Below are 14,203 nucleotides of genomic sequence, written 5' to 3'. Positions count from 1 at the left end.
ACAATTTTCTTACTTAACCATATTAGTGCAGAGTAGATTACAGGTAACAAAATATCATCCAGTTAAACACTCTACTGGTTATTTGATAGGAGGAGGAGAATAGTATATGAGTTAGTAGTAGTGTAATAAGGATAAGCTAATTGAAATACATCTAAATCTAGTTAAATTTGAAATAGTTCAGACAACCTCACACATTGTTTCTCCTCATGCTAAGTAGATACCTTAAAATTGTACATTTAGCCAGTCTGGGAAGATATAAGACTATAATTTAGTGTGATTTCTTAAACAACAACTATTTCATCCTAAGTAAGATGTGCAATTTTTATAAGAACACTAAGAATGAAAACAACCTATTTTTCCTTATCTTTCTGTGATCAAACAACAGTTTCTTAACAAATTACTTTCTGTTTAAAGATGAATTTTTCAAAGCATACAAAAATGATAGTTCATACCATGTGGGACAATTAAGAAACTAAAACACATATGAATCTTAGACTCCACTTAGTACTTACTAATCTTTAAATAAAGTTAGTTCTTATAAAACCTTTAAGCCCTGGCTATTTTTATTATTTTTTAAATTTCAATATCCTACTATTCTTTTGCTTTTATAAGTACATACAGGACATCTGTGAGAATAATGGAGTATTTTTACCCTTATACTTTTAACACCATCTATCTCTGTCCAAACTCAGACAAGAACTATCATTTCGGTGAGTCCTGCTGTCAGCACCATTGTGTTTGCTTCTGTTTTTATGTAATCTAAAGCTTCTGTGTAAAACTGTTCATTTTGTACAAAAAAAAAAAACTTCTTTTGAGGTTTTCTATCACACTGAGATAATGCATGTCAATGAGCCCAGAGAATATAATACTTTATCTTTACTATATAACATATTTTGTAGGAACATTACTATTTGCCTATTTGCTGGTTTATAAGTCTCAGATGGAACAGAGCTGATATATTCAAAAGAGTAGTTATTTTTTATCAATGCTCTTTAATCTCTCTCAAAAAGTTAACAGTAACACTATTGTAAGACATCACTTTGCCTGTGATGGTGTTGTTGTCCACAGTGGAAACTGCATAATGAAAACTGCTTTTTATTATAGTCACATCTTATATCAAGATAATAAATTGTGTGGATTCTTCTGTGGCAGTAGATTAAAGACATATATGCTTTTCTTTTTTCTTTTTTCATAAAGGAAACTCAGTATTTTAGCTGAGGCTGTGACAGAGTCTGGCAATTCCTTCAGGTAAGTGTGTGGTCTTATTTAAAACTTTGAATAAAACAAAACAAAAACAATTAAGTCTTAGAGGAAAATAGCTTCCTTTCTTCGTGTTGCAAGTGTTATTAGAGCAGCATATTACTTAAAATGGGTACAGAATTAACCTAAGAGTCCCTGATTCCTTGTTCTTCTATGTGTTTCTATCTCAGAAAGTAAGTTTGAGAGAAATGAACCTCCATGGGTTAAGGAAAAGAGCATTTGAACACTTAATATTTCTTATGCCTGAATGTGAAGTTTAAAAGTGAATCCTACTATTCACTGATTTGGAATTCTAACAAATATAAATAGCTTGTTATATCTCAATGCAGGTGATTTATTTATTTATTTATTTATTTTTAAGATTTAGAGAGAGACAGAGAGAGTGTAAGTAAGGGTAGTAGCACAGGGGGAGGGAGAGGGAGAGAATCTCTAGCAGACTCTGCACCGAGTGTGGAGCCCTCTGGGGGGCCTGATCTCACGAAGCTGTGATCATGACCCTGAGATTATGACCTCAGCAGAAACCAAGAGTTTGACCCTTAACCAACAATCCCACCCCGCACCCCAACTGATGTGTAATTTGCAAATACTTCTAAATACATTCATAATGAAACTTCTGGCCTTTTGTTACTTAGGTAGTTGTGTTCATCCCTTAAATTCAATTTCACTTCACTTAAATTTACTTCATATAAACATAAAATACCCTACACCACCAAATCTTACACTTTTTCTTGTTTCTTAAACTATGTTTTATGAATAATTTGCATAGTTATATAAAGATGCAATCCAGTCCTTTTAATTTCTTAAATAATGCTTTCATCAATTAAGAAGCTAAATTATTATTATCACATGCATTTTGGAGTTAACTGTTTTGAAAAACTTGGCCAACTGCACTGCTGAGAACAGTCTAGAACCTCGCTGTATGTATGTTAAAACAATAATTTCAGCTACTCACAGAAAACCTAAAATCAAACAAAAATATCACCAACAGTAAAAATTCATCAGCAAAAAGAGATCCCACATTAATTTCCATCAGAAGATGGTCTCGTGGCTTAACAAGTAAACATTATTTATAAGAAAATTTCAGGATAATATAAATATAAACCAGAAAATACTTTCACTCCCACCATGCTTATCACAAATAATCATATCACATTTATCATAAAATATTCACAGTATTTTCCGAGATTCACATATCTCACCTACCCTACTCAAAAACATAAGCTAAGAATGGTACAGAGTAGCTGAAAAACAAATCAGCCACAAAGACTGGAGTTGTCCTAAGAGTAGACACTTTCAATGCTTGAGCCATTTACTCTTTTTATTTTATTCCAGTTTTATAATTGTTTTTGGCAGGTAGGCACCTCCAGCTAATCAGTTACTGTGTTAGATTCTCAGGATTGGAAGACCTTGATGTAACTATGATTTTAACCAGTTTATTTTCTTTCCTCTGTTTCTCCCTACTCCCATATTCCTCCTATGCAATTTAATTTTCAGTCTACTATGGTGTATCAGTGACTTATTAAAATGAATTAAATAAATGCATTAAAATAAATGCATCTATTATAATTTTTAGCTATTTAATCTATTAACATGTTTATTAGCAATCCCAGCTGAGTCCTAATTAGGTGGTTTTAGAAATCAAAGATGCAATTCATATTTCCTCAGAACTTCTAAGTCTATCAACATCCAAAGTGGAAGATACAAACTCATACCAGTACAGTTATTTTCTTTAGACAGTGTGTGGGCATGTGTGTTTATGTGCCTCAGTGAGAGTCTCATTTTATTCACTCTGCTCCACATGGGATCTTTTAGAATTTATCTCCACACTGGTGACCTTAATTCCTATTGCTATTTCTATATGAGTGCAGGTATTTTTCACTCTAAATGCTATGCCTTCTTTGGAATCCCCTTTCAACTTAAAGATCACTACATTTATTTCCTCCAGAATAACATCTGTCTTATTATTTCTTTAACATATTTTTTTTTCCTCCAAACTTTCTGTGAAACACCCCTTGGATGAACAGTTCTCCAAAATAATCCAACCTTTCTCTTAATTTCTCCAAATTAATCCAAATTTTTCTCTTATTTTTCAGGTTTTTTTTTTTTTTTTTGGTTTGGTTTGTAGTTCAGTCTGGAATTACATGGCTCTGTATTCGAGGTTTAATACAAAATATAGTTGATGTTTAAACTATTCTGTTTTGCATTGTGCACTTTGGTATATTTTGACTTCATCCTTACTACACCAGGCTTTAGGCTTTGAGATTTCTACCCAAAGTGTTGAATGTTCACCAGGTCACTTCCATCTTGTGACTTGAACTCTGTCTGATTTTTGCTTCACCAGCCCAGTGAATGTGTTGTACACTTCACTCAGTATCTGTAGTGAGAAAATGTCTCAACAGGAAACATAAATGCTGCTAATTTGGTTTCATTTCTCCAGGCTCTTCTCCTTCCTCAGATTTTGGCCTAAAAATTCTTCAATGCTTTTGCAGCTTTCAATTTATCCTTTCAGCACAAATTTTTTAACATCTAATATTCTCTAGACCATATTATAAATTAGTCATCATGGAGCACACATTATAATATAACTTCTCTGTTAGGGATAAAAGGTAATATTCATATAAGTAAGTTAGAGAAATATGGTGAAAGAGACATGAAATGAAAGAAAGTTAAGGTCCTTTTAAACCTTGATGTACCAAAAGAACCCAAAGTGCTACACACACACATACACACACACACACACACACACACACACACACACACACGAGGGGGGAAGGAAAGAGAGGTAAAAAACAAATATGCCAACATGTTAATGGTTGCTTGTGGTTAAATTTGAGTCACTGGTACCTGAATGCCTACCTATTACACTATTTTGTACTTTTCTATGTTTGAACTATTTCATATTTATTTTAAAATAAGAGAAAATAAAATAGTCCTAGCTACAAAAGACCTAATATATCTCATTTTCTCCAAGAATTTTCTATGTTAAAATTATTCTCTTCTCCAGTCTTTTAAAATTCGCTTACATTTCTCTTCTACTACTTAATATATTCCATCTTGTGTTAGTATTATTAGTGTGTTTGTGTGTGTGTGTGTGTGTGTGTGTGTGTATCTCAATGCCTTAAAAGCGTAGGGGAATATTCCAAGTCCAGTACAATAGCAAAACCATCTTTTTGTCCCTCTACAAGGCTCTAGAGCAGTACTTTAAACATATTAAACATCAAAGACATTTATTAATGTAAATATAATTGACACCTTCAAAGCAGAGTGTGGTAGACACAGAGATGTGCCACTGAGATCCAATTTCAAGAAATAAAATCATGCACAGATAAAGGAAGTGTGGATTGCACAGAGCCACCAGCTGTGGTTAGCCCCTTAAGAGTCAGTCTAAGCTACAGAGATAGGTCTATCATAAAGTCATATCCTTTCCACATTTTGGCCTAGAAATTCCTCAATTTATTCTTTCAGCACAAAATTATCAACATCTAATATTCTCTAGACCATATTATAAACTTGCCAACATGGTAGTATAATTTCTCTGTTAGGAATAAAATGTAATGCTCATAGAAATAAATTATAGAAATATAGTGAAGGAGATCTTGTGTTTAAAATAAGCAAGGGTGGGCATTTCTGGCTCCAGAGCTTCTTAAATGAGTTGGCTCAGGCTTGCTGGACCTACAGCAAAGTTCCACTTTTTACTTTGTCTAATCCTGCCACTCTTTTCTTTACAAAGGTTTTGATTCCTAATAAATATCTTGTACCCTGTGATGGGCTTAATTGTGTCTTAAAAATTCATATATTGAAATTCTTAACCTCCATTCTTCAAATGTGTCTGTATTTGGAGACTAGGGTCTTTACAAAAGGTAATTAGGAATAATGAGGTCAGAATGGTGAGTCCTAATCAAATATGACTGTTGTCTTTATAAAAAGAGGATATTAGGACACAGACATGCACAGAGGGAAGGCCATGTGAAGGCACAGAGAGAACGTAGCCATTATAGGTCAAGGAGAAAGGCTTTCAGATGAAAATAATCCTGTTGGCACCTTGATCTTAGACTTCTGGGCTCCAGAAATGTGAGCAAATAATTTATATTGTTTAAGCATCCCAGTCTGTGGTACTTTCTTCTTGTAGGCCTAGAAGTTAATACACACCCCAAACTGTCTCAGAATCTATTCTTTTTTTTTTTTTTTTAAGTTTAACCTGTGACAGATGAAAGCAAAAGTCTAAGGAATTAGTCAATAAAAGAATTTCAGAGTTGAGTCACTGTCTTGGAGGTAATAAAGACTAACACTGGTGGTAGATACTGCAAGGTGCTAACATAAGCTGGCAGGTAATTGTTGAAACTTTCACCACCAAATGAGTTAGAATTGTGTATAGAAGGAAGGGGCTGTGGAAGTGAGTGTAAAGTCATTTGATATATAGGAAACAAATAGGGACTGTAGGGCTAATGCTATCAGTTGGCTACTGGCTAAGTGCTATTGAGAAACCACAGAAAATAATGAAGAACTGAGGGCTAGTAACAGTTCACTGAAACCCAGATGTGAAAGTCAGATGGACTTTTGGTTGCATAGAAAGAAAATCTCTTCTGCAAAGGGAGACTGAAGAGACCCAGGGAAAAGTCCAGGACTTAGCAACTGAATTGGCTAAAATTCAGACAATTAAATCTTCAACACCAAGGCAGGTGATGACACCAAGGTCATTTTGAAAACCTGGGATGATGACACATGGAATGGAGGCGCCTGGGTGAGCACTCCTAAATATTTTAAATCTCTGAACCAGTGACTTCCCTCCTAGTGGAGTTAGCACTTCCACACTTCTAGAAGATAATGCAGAGGCCTCTACTCCCTCTCAGGCAGCATGCAACAGATGCCACCCCCCACCCTGAATGTTCCACCACCTCCCTTCATGGTCACTAGGACCATAACTAGGGATAAATTAAAGTATATCTAGGCTGAGGACAAGCTAGAACTCATTATAGAATAAGAGGGCTATACATCTCAAAGGAGTTGCAAGATCTAATGAGCATATACTTATAGGAACTAAGTAGGGACTCATGTACTATTTGAAGTCAAGAAATTACTTGTATTCATCTCAAATTCATCTCTAGGTATGTGAGCACTAATAGCATGTTAATACAGAGGTAATTGTACCAATTAATCTGAAAATGTATCTGCCTTACTTTAATATTTTCCAAAATTTACTGACTTACTAAGGGATTATGTATTTACTGATAATGATGCTACTGATGATGATGGCTAGCATTTGTTGTTTATTATATACTCAGCACTTTGTCAGGTGCATAGTTCATCCAATATAAGATTTACAGCAATAAAACAATGTAGATGAGGGACAGAATTCACTAATAAATAGATGGTCACGTAGGACCCAGAGATGAGGCAAAATTTCGGCAAAGAATATATGGAAATAAGGGAGTAATCCTATTGATTTCTCAAGATAAGATATGCCAGGAAGAGAGAACTGGGTGGGAACACAGACCTTGAGATAGAAGTAAGCCTGTCTGCATGAGGTGTTAGAGGCAGAAAAAGAAAAGAAATGCAATGAGAACAAAATTGATACAGAGGAAGAGACTGATGGCAGAAGAGATCAGAAAGATAATGGGGGTAAATTGTAAGGCACAATAATAGTATGGAGATGAAACATCCCAGTTGTTGGGGCAATTTATTTATATGTCTACTATTCTGTCATAGGTACTATCACTTCTTCTTTCACTTTCCAACCTGATAGAGATCATAAATGGTATGGTAACCCTACTCACAGGCATTGTAGATATCTTGGCTTTTATACTGAATGTAGAGTAGCCATGCAGTGTTTTAAGCAGAAGAATGATGTAATCTGATTTATGTTCTAAAGATTCATTTTGGCAGCTGTGTTTTCAGGGTTTAAGGCTCTTGGTATTAACAGGAAAAACTTATAGAAAGCTATTATAGAAATCCAAGGGTGAGGCGATGGTGGCTCAGGCTAGAATGGTAGTAGAGGTAGAAAAATGCTTGGAATCTGATATATTTTAAAGTAGAACTAGCATGATTTTATGATGGTTTGAGTGTAGTGGTTCTTTAAAAATAAATAAAGGATTCTAGGGTAAAATTGAGTTTTTTTTTCTTTTTTTCTTTTTCTTTTCTTTTTTTCTTTTTTTCTTTTTTTTTTTTTTTTTTTTTTTTTGCCTGAGAAACTAGAAGGAAGAATTTTCCATCAGCTGAAATAGTGATGGCTACAGGAAGAAAAGATTTTTGTGAGATGATCTTGAGTTTATATTTGGACATGTTAAATTTAAGATATCTAAGAGACAACCAGATGGTGATGAATGTATGTGTTAAGTATGACAATTTAAGTATGGGAATTTACAAAAGAATTATGGGTTAGAGATATAAATTTGAGAGTTGTCGTTATATAGGTGGTATTTAAGTCACGAGGATGTATGAGATCATCAAGGACTAGGCCCAAGACCCCTTCGATTTTAAAAGTCAGAGAGAAGGGAAGTATGGAACAACAGAGACCAAAAGCAATTCTAATATATGGGGGGAAATCCAAGAGAGTATTTAGTCCTGAAAGTCAAGTGAAGAAAGTATATCAAGGAATAAAGGGCTGTGTCAAATGTTTCTGATAAACCAAATAAAACCAGGATGCAAAGAGACCACCAAATTTAGGAAACTTTGTATCATTAGTACTGATGAAATCAGATTCTGCAGAATGATGAGAGGTCAAGAACGTGGTTGGAATGGAATTAAGAGAGAGTGAGAGGAGAGAAACTGAAGATTTCAAGTTCACCTTCCTCCAAATAAAACATACTGGTAGCAGAAGAAAAAAAAAAACTTATTGTAATTCATCAAGGGCCAGGTTGCAGTAAAGATGATTCAGCTATTTATTTACTTCCTTGGTCTTTTTTCATTTCTATCATTTCTTAGGCATGTCATATTAAGAAGAATAGTAACTTCTCTCAACCTAAATTTTATAGTAAACTGTATGTACGTATGTATGTACTATTACCCAGATCAGCATATTAATAGAATTGGTAGTGTTCAATAGAATTTATTAGAGTGAGGTCCTCTATTGAAAATATCTAAAGCATAGTACATTTTCAAAAGTAGTCATTTCTGTTTTTGTTACTACTGCTACTATTACTACTACTATTGTTATTACTACTCTTCAATTGTTCTTTAGTGTTTACTTAACACAAGGATGATGAGTACTGCCTTGACCTTTCTTTTTCCTTACATTTTTATACTTCCCTCATTCTTTTCTTTGCCATCATCCTGTCAACATCTTTTTCTCTGAAACCAAAAGTAAACTAATGAACAAACATACAAAGTAAACAAAATTTTCTTGCTTAATCTTTGGTAAGAACAACGTATTCTTACGTTCTTCAAAGTACATTCCTGGGACTCCTGGGTGGCTCAGCAGTTGAGTGTCTGTCTTTGGCTCAGGGCCTGATCCCAGGGTCTGGGGATGGAGTCCCACATTGCGTTCCCCACGAGGAGCCTGCTTCTTCCTCTGCCTATGTCTCTGCCTCTCTCTCTCTCTGTGTCTCTCATGATTAAAAAAAAAAAATCTTAAAAACAAAACAAAAAAACAAAGTTCATTTGTAAGATAAGGAATTTTCTCTCTTGATAATATCTCTCATATCTTATATTCTAACTCCTTGCCAAGGTGAGGCTAAAGCAGAAAGACAAATGTAAAGGAGGTAAGTTTTTAACTGTGTCTCTAATGTTCCACACACGTTCCTAGATCTATATATTTTCATATACTGCATGTTCTGCTTAAAATGTCTACCTCTTTCCTAACTAGCTCTTACTTGCTTTACTTTGAGTTCCAACACTCCAGTGCCTTCCAAACTACAATGCCTATTGTCTGTGGCCCACATAAGCATTTCAGGTGTACTGAATATTTATACAAGCTATATTTTTTAAAAGGTGATAGTAATAAGTGTGGGGAAGAGAAACATTAACATACTTTGTAACATACTTTGTACCAGGTACCCCTTCTCCCATTTCCTCTTTTCTAGGCCTAACCCACGGCATTCTGAGATTCTCACAGAATGGGAATGGTGGTAATGGGTTAAGAATGGTGGTAAATATGGTTCATCTTCATAGGTTTCAAATTTCACTTTTTAATCTACATTCACATAAACAATTAATCAAGATAACAATTATTCATCATCATCCTTACTACTTCTACTGGATGCAATTCCTAGATTGTAATATATGCTTTCTTTATCTTGATATTCTGAGTAATAATGCATAGTTTGGAATATAGTTAGCATTCACATTGTGTAACTAAATTGAATCAGATTTTGTTTAATCAAAACCTTGATATAAATATTTCCTATATTTAGATACAATGAAATAATTTATTCATATCTACTTTAAAAGCCTGTTACTGTGACTTTTAAAAGATGACAGTATAAAATATGTCTTATTTTCCTTTTAACCTCATGTAGGATGATGAATTTATCCTTTCGTTGTAGCCTTAGAAGAAATCTCACACTCTCTATCTACTGACATTTTATGAAGAAAGAATGACAGTGTTGCTCAATTTTCATTATATTGACTTCTTTGATCACTGGTACTTGCTTTGCACTGCATAGCACAGAGCCACATGCTGATAGGTATAAGATAGTAGTTTATATAGTAACATGATGCTGAGTTTCAGTAATGTACTATAAGATATTCAAAGACCTCAATATGCTAAAAAGAACCACCAAAAATTAGGGCAGTAGGTGAATTAGGAAATATTTAAGGTTCACAGAGCTATCACAATAACCAGGGACTATCCAATAACTTCAAACTCAATACCTAAAAGGTGAACAGAGGAGGGATACAGTGTTGTCAAGTGTCCAGGATTAGAAGATTATTTTTTTTTCCCTGAAAGTGGAAAAGGGAGGCAGTCAACACAACAAATGAATCACCTTGCAACAAAGCTATCTTGTTGCTTTATGAGATGCTACATCTGAAGTTCTACTCCAGGGCTTCCAAGAAAAGGGAATTTGAAAGAATTATTCTCAACACACTATTTAAAGTGTGTCCTAATGTTGGCATCCATGAATATGGATACCAGTGCTTAATTATGCTATAAAGATTATGGAGGTGAGATATGTGACTACAAACAAGAAAAGCATAGGATTCACTTCATTGGAATTTTATTTATTTATTTATTTATTTATTTATTTATTGAAACAAAGTCATGGACCTTTTATTTTTGCCTGCAACTAATTAACTTTGTACTGGCACCCCCCTCCCCCCCCACCAGCTAGTCATGAGGTAGGTGTTTGGAGAGCATAACAATTTGATTTCTTACAAGTCAGAGTGGATTGTTGCCCACCCACCACGTGGGTGCGTCAACCTTGGGGGGAGGCATTTGCATACTCGGCACCCCACTCACCACTTGATGATCTCATCAAATCACATTTAATTGGATATTGTAAAAGAGGGTTTCAAAATTTTCTGTGGTTCCTGTGCAAGGGTCACATCTCTGAAATCGAAGTATAGAGCACCAGCAGCAAATGGAATCAGATGGACATTTGACCTGGGTTGGAACTGGGATATCACTGTACCATGGTCGTGGTGGCAGTTGAAGTTCATGTTCCCTCCCCTTCCTTATCTCTAGCATTAAAGGAGACTGGCTGTAAAGGGGATGGGATTAGACAGAGTCACAAAGTCAGGTTTTGCCTTTTACCTCTATAACTGCTATTACTATTAAATGAGGGGGTATGCTTTAAGTTTTCATTTGAAGGTAGGGGAAAATATGAAATTTAAATTGAGCTTAAGATTAAAATTTTGATTAGATTTAACTTTTCATAAACAAAAATGACTAGAAAGTTATAGAATGTGCCTAGGAAACTATTTAAGGAATGAGAAACAAGGGTATGATGTATAACATGTGGATAGTAATACAAGTAACATTTTAAGTTTATACCACTTTGAGATTCCTTTATAAATTAAATTATACCTAAATACCAAAATATAATATATGACTTACACAGAGAAAGAAGGTAAGAGAGGGTTAATATTTTTCAAAATTTACTAAGCTATAACTAACTAATAAAAATTATATATATTTAAGGTGTACAACACAACAATTTGATAGATGTATATATTGTGAAATGATTGCCACAATAAAGCTAATTAACTTACCCAACACTTTACACAGTTACCATTTTTTTTGTGTGTATATGTGATTAGAACACTTAGGAACCGTTTTCTTAATAAATTTCGAGTATAAAATACTATATTATTAACTATAGTCACATACCGTGCATTATATCTCCATATACTATATATTATATTTCCAAAACTTACACATCTTATAAATGAAAGTTTGTATTCTTTGACCAGCATCCCATCCTTCCCTGCAATTCCCAGAGAAGGAGAATAAACAGGTCTCCACTGAGAAGAAATTCAAATAGTTTCTGTAGATATTTCCTTCTCCCCATTCCTTCAAGTGTGATCTGACCATAGTGACTCTCTTCAAAGACTACAGTATGGAAAGGGGGAAAATAATATTACATTGTAGAAACCTAGCCAACACTATACCTCAGTCAGATGACCAAGGTAAGATCACCAGTCATAAGACATACCTTTGATATGATGTGATGAGAATGGCAGCCCATCATTGCCGTCTACCTCTTCAAAACCCATAACCCCAGTCAAACTCTGATAATTACATCAGAAAAATCCTAAGAGATACTTTTCAAAATATCTGACCAGAATCCCTCAATACTCAGTAATACATAGATAAAATAAAATTTAGCTCTAGAAAAAGTGCAAAGCTGTGAAGAGAGCTAAAATTAGCTCTTCAGTCTTCAGGTACATTTTTAAGGAAAAATAAGGAAGCAAGACTGTGTTTGAAAATAAAACTTTCTCACTCCAAGCCTTTAAACAATAATAAGTTATCACGGTAAAAAATGGCTTAAGGTAAAAGATTAAATCCAGTGTGACTTTAAATTCAGTAAAGTGGCCTCTGAGTCAAAAATATCAATGGTGGATCTTGCAAGACCCTTTGCTAAGATTTCAGAAAGATTTCAGGACATGCCTCACAGACCACACAGCTAGACAAAAGGACTTGTGAGCATTTTCAGAGTGTTGCTCAACAGCAGCCTCAAATGTGACCTAAGGTAAAGAAAGCTCTTCCTTCTCTCACATTTTGCCTCACCGAGTTAAATATAAATAGCAGAAAAAAAAGGCAAGGTTTTTCAAAGTATTAATCCACTTGAACTGGAAGAGACAGAGACAGTTTAAAATGAAGAGTGAAAAAAAAAAAAAAAAAAAAAAAAATGAAGAGTGATCTCTATACTCATCCATGAGCATGACCTAGGCTCAGAAAACTATGCAGCTACGAATCTTTTTTTTTTTTTTTTTAGTTACTCATGAGAGACACACAGAGAGAGGCAGAGACACAGGCAGAGTATGAAGCAGGCTCCCTGCAAGGAGCCTGATATGAGACTTGATCTGGGATCCTGGACCATGCGCTTGAGCCGAAGACAGATGCTCAACCAAGCCACCCAGGTGTCCCTGCAGCTGCAAATCTGAAATACTTCTTTTTTTTTTTTTTTTTTTAAATCTGAAATACTTCTAATGTGAGAGGATGGAACCAAGAGCTCAGAAAGTGAAACCAAGAACTAAGAAGACCAATTCCAGGGAGCAAAACTGAGCACTCATCAAGCAACTGGCAATATGTACTCACAGATTTCAGAATTACTGTCAAGTAATAATAACTTCTTTGTGCCTCTGTTTTCCTTTTCTTTGTGTATGAAGGGTACAGCATTTAAAATTTTACTTTGTGATTCTTTAGGCCAATAGAAACCACACCTATAGAACAACTTCCATACATGTAACTCTTGATATACATGAAATTGGATTTGAGTATGATGACTAATGAGATAAATCTTTATACCTTCTAGGGAGGAAGGGTATTTAATATGTAAGTTATGTAAATTACTGTGGCTAGAGGGTAGAATGTTGCAGACTAAAGAGAGCAATAAATTCTTTGTCTCTACCCTCACAGAAATGTGTGGTCTATTTCTCTACTATTTGAATTTGAAGTGAGTCACTGGGTATGTGATTGTTCAATAGAAGACAGTGAAAGTGACTCTGTGTCAGTTACCTTAACCTTTTAGGAAGACTGTCAAGCTCTATTATCTTCCCTTTGGAAGTCTAGGCTGCCATGACAAAAGTGAAAGTAACTCTGGAAGATAATTGAGGCCTAGTTTAGAAGCCCAGGCTAAAGTTTCAGTCAACAACCAATCACACTACAATTTTATCTTCTGGCCTCAGTCAAGGTATTCCACATAGGGAAGAGATATACTGTTTCTGCTGAACAATGCCCAAAGAAAAAAAACAATCATTAGGAGGCATGTTATAGTGTTGCTTTAAAACTTAGTATTAGAAAAGAAAAAAAAAAAAAACAACTTAGTTTTAGAGAGATGCCTGGGTGCTCGGTCAGTTAAGCGTCTGATTCTATTTCTGTTTGGGTCATAATCTCAGGGTCCTGGGATCAAGCCTTGCATCAGGCTTTGCACTCAGCATGGAGTCTGCTTGGGATTCTCTCTCTCCCTCTCCCTCTGCCCCTCCTCCTCTCTCTCCCTCTCCTTCTGCCCCTCTGCCACTTGTGCTCTCTCGCTCTCCCTCTCTCTCTGATAAATAAAACAGTATTAGAAATAGTTTGTATACAACACTAGTCAAAATACAAACACATCTCTTTCATTTTAATAACAATGACCACAAACTTAATGTAGTAAGCAAATTAGAATTAAAAATCTTTCTATTAACAATTTTTAAATAAATAACACGAGTGATTTAAATAATTTGAGTAGTCATTAAATGCTGCAAATATAGTTTCCTTTCTTAAAATAGGATTTTTGTTGTTCTTGTTAAGCCAAATTGCTTTCATTCATTTGATACTTACTTCAATGTGAAGACCTAAATTAACTAT

The sequence above is a fragment of the Canis lupus genome, chromosome 34, assembly GCF_003254725.2.
Source record: "Canis lupus dingo isolate Sandy chromosome 34, ASM325472v2, whole genome shotgun sequence".
NCBI lineage: Eukaryota > Metazoa > Chordata > Mammalia > Carnivora > Canidae > Canis > Canis lupus.
Note: the sequence above shows the minus strand (reverse complement) of the source record.